We start from the raw sequence: 3446 nt of genomic DNA, 5'->3' as shown, positions 1-3446 counted from the left end.
GAACAGTCTTTCTCGCCTGTCCTTCTGTCTGTGAACCTGCAATAATGGAATGTGCCTCGCAAAATGGGCGACTCGCACTGCACCCTAGCCAGAGGTTCGCCCGACCTCTGTCTTGTTCCATTCTCAAGGAGAATAGAGGCTATTAATAGCAGGAAGCAGCAGGGGAGAGGTTAGCTGTCCATTGAATTGGTCTTCTTAACGACTCCATTATCAAGGGGAATCTAACACTGGTCTGCAGCAAGGCGCCTCACTTTGACTGAACAGGCTATTAGATTTCCAAATCTCAGAGGGATTTGGTATAAGCGCGTAGCTTCTCAGAATAAAAGACAAAATGCCAAATCCAACCACTGGTGCTCAGAATCTTGTGATTCATTGACAGATTAATGCTCCGATTGCATGACTAAGTTTCTGACTCACTCATCACATAACTTAAGCATGGTTATTTTTCATTCTTTTACTGGTTAGTGACTGACCAAGTGAGCGACTGAATTCATGAAGGAAGGAAGGAATTCATGATTACTTGAATGGATGAATGAATGAATGAATGAATGAATGAATGAATGAATGTGGTTTAAGATTCAAGAAATTGACCAAGTTTATTGTCAAAGTTATTGACAAATGTTCACCTGATCTGCCTCTGCGTACACACGCTAGCTCTTCCACAGCCCAAGCAGTTACTGCTCGAGTAATAACAAGTGATAGAGCATCAGTGCAGCTCTCTCCAGGCACGCCGCTGTGGTGCAGGGCTGGAGTAATGAGCACTTTGCACGAGTGTTGCAGATGCAGTCTGTACATAGTGTGCCCTCTGGATACGGTCAATATATACCTTTGCAAGTGTCCTAGGCAGCACCAAAAGACATTTGATGATCAGTAACAACTGTAATGGATGGAGGCACCACACTCAGTATAGCCTACATATCTTAAATGATAGTTAATTTAATCTGAAATGATATAAGAAAAAATAATGCATTAGCTGGAGTTATTTTAATTGATAAGATAGTGTTTACTGTCTCTCGAAGATGATCATGCCATGTATTTTCATGTCAATAACTATATGGATAAAGCAAAATAAATGACCTTTAGCCTAGGGAATCAGACATAATCTCATGTCCTTTGGAGCAATGTTTGAAAGTGGTATTATGGAGTTTACTCCTGTATATGATAAGTTTAAGGATGCATTAAGAAAAGCCACATAGACTTCCTCAAGAACCTAAAGGACACATATTACATTGTATGCATTGCCGATAAAAATTGAATTTCCATCAATAAAGTATCAATAAAGTATCTATCTATCTATCTATCTAAAATAAAGACATTCAGAAAAAAGTTGTATTTATTGTATTTGTTGTATGAAGAAAACTACATTTGAATGTTTAAAATGTAGTTTCTTTCCTGGTAGATTGTCATCTTTCATAGTCTGGTTGACGTGATAAGAAACTTTCTTTGGAATGTATTTGTCTGAGTTTAAAAGGTGAGTGGCTATTTGCTGGAATTCCAGCATAGCAAGAGTTTTGTGTATGCAGATAATCCAAACACCAATGGATTTTAAATGACAGCAAATTGAACTGGCCAACACCCTACATTCTTTTGAGTAGTTATACCTGATTTACAATTTACGGAGAAAGAATGATGGAAAGAGAGAGGCAGACAGAGTGGAGAGACAGAGAGTGAGACTTGACATCTGGAAGCATTTTATTCCTATGTGGTTCCTCTGTCTATTCATCATGAAATGTACTGGGTTAAACAGAAATGCTTTGCACCAACTCTATCCAAGACAGCACAGACAGACCATTTCAGTGAAATCCAACTGAATTGACTAAATTGAATTGTACTGAATTACACTGATTCACTGCATTTGTGAGTATGAATATGTTGTAAATATGCAGTGAGCCAAACGGTTATTGTTACCAATCCTTTTGACCATATTATGACCCAATCCTTTGCTTAGCCTTTTGGTAGAGCATGCCTTGTATTATCTAGTCTTCGTTAAAACACTTTTTAATATATGTATATGCTGCCATGCAGCATCATTTCACACAAATTGGTCAATATATATATATATATATATTGACCAATTTGTGTGAAATGATGATGCTGCATGGCAGTGTTGATGATAGTATGAAAGAGTAAGACATGAACAAGATGTTGTCGTTGGTTTTTTCCTGTTTCAGTTTTTCTTGGTGTGAGCTGCTGAGGGCTATAACACCTCAGGGTGGGTGTGAACACTAGAGGACCAGAGAGAGATGCTAGAGAGTCCAAGCTGTTGTTGTGTGAGAGAGACAGGCTGTCCATCAGAGTCTAACAGATTTGTTTTCACTACAAACTGCGGATTGTGTACGAGAAGGCAACAAATGCACAAAAACTGTGAGTGCCTCCCACTCATCTGAGGGGATGAGTTCATGTTGTCAGCTAGTATACTATTTTAAACACGTGTTGTTTTTGTTGTTTGGGGATGCATTTTGTATTGAAACATGATGGGGATATGTTTGTGTGGGATACATTACCGCAGTGAAAATGGAAAAGTATTCATGTCATGCAATTCAGGTTCACAGTAAGTTTTGAAATAAGATCAGAAGTGATGATCACTTCCTTCCTTCTGTCCTCACGATGATGAACATTTAATGGTCACTAGAAGAAAGGGTCATTGTCTGTGTAACTTAACCCGTTGTCTTAATGTGATTACAGTAGGCCTCTAAATGCATTAGAGCAGGGATGGGGAACCTCCGGCCCGCGGGCTGTATGCTGCCCATCAAAGAGTTTGATCCGGCCCCCGAGGCAAACTGGCCAATACGTACACTCACACTCAAACTCACACTCACACACATACTCCACATCACTACAATTGGCTGTGCACAGATCTTTGTGGTATCTTTGCAATTGTGTTTTCTCCAGTTTGGCAGTCTGGCTTGATACTGAATGTGCTTATTCATGTATTGACTTATTGAATGAATATAGACCCTTTCAAGAGAGTTCCATTATCAGCATCATAGTTGGCCCCACAAGACTTCCTTTTTAACATTCCATATGTTATCTTAATGCAGAGGAAGTAGATTGGGAACCAAATAGAATGTTCAAGCATTGTTTTTGGTTTTATTGTTGAAAGGGTCTAACATTGAAATACTCTGTATTAAGATGGCTAAGAGAGCTATATGTGACCATTGTGGTACATACATGATTTTGTAATGTGTGATTGCGCTATAAAGAAGTGACAAAACATGAGTTCCTCAAATAAACAAATGGAACACAGTTGTGAAATGTGCACATTTGTGAAATGTACACAGTTATAAAAAAAATAGCTAAATGGCTGGGAACCTCTGACCCGTGGGCCATAGCCTATGCCGCTCATCAGAGAGTTTGAAGAGGGCTGTCTGTGCTGTGGTATGGGTTGCTTCTCCTTTTAAATGTTCTATTATGATATAGCCAGTTAAATAAAGGCTTTTTAAATG

This window comes from Alosa sapidissima, chromosome 13 (genome assembly GCF_018492685.1).
Source record: "Alosa sapidissima isolate fAloSap1 chromosome 13, fAloSap1.pri, whole genome shotgun sequence".
NCBI classification, from domain to species: Eukaryota; Metazoa; Chordata; class Actinopteri; order Clupeiformes; family Clupeidae; genus Alosa; species Alosa sapidissima.
This window is presented reverse-complemented; position numbering follows the sequence as displayed.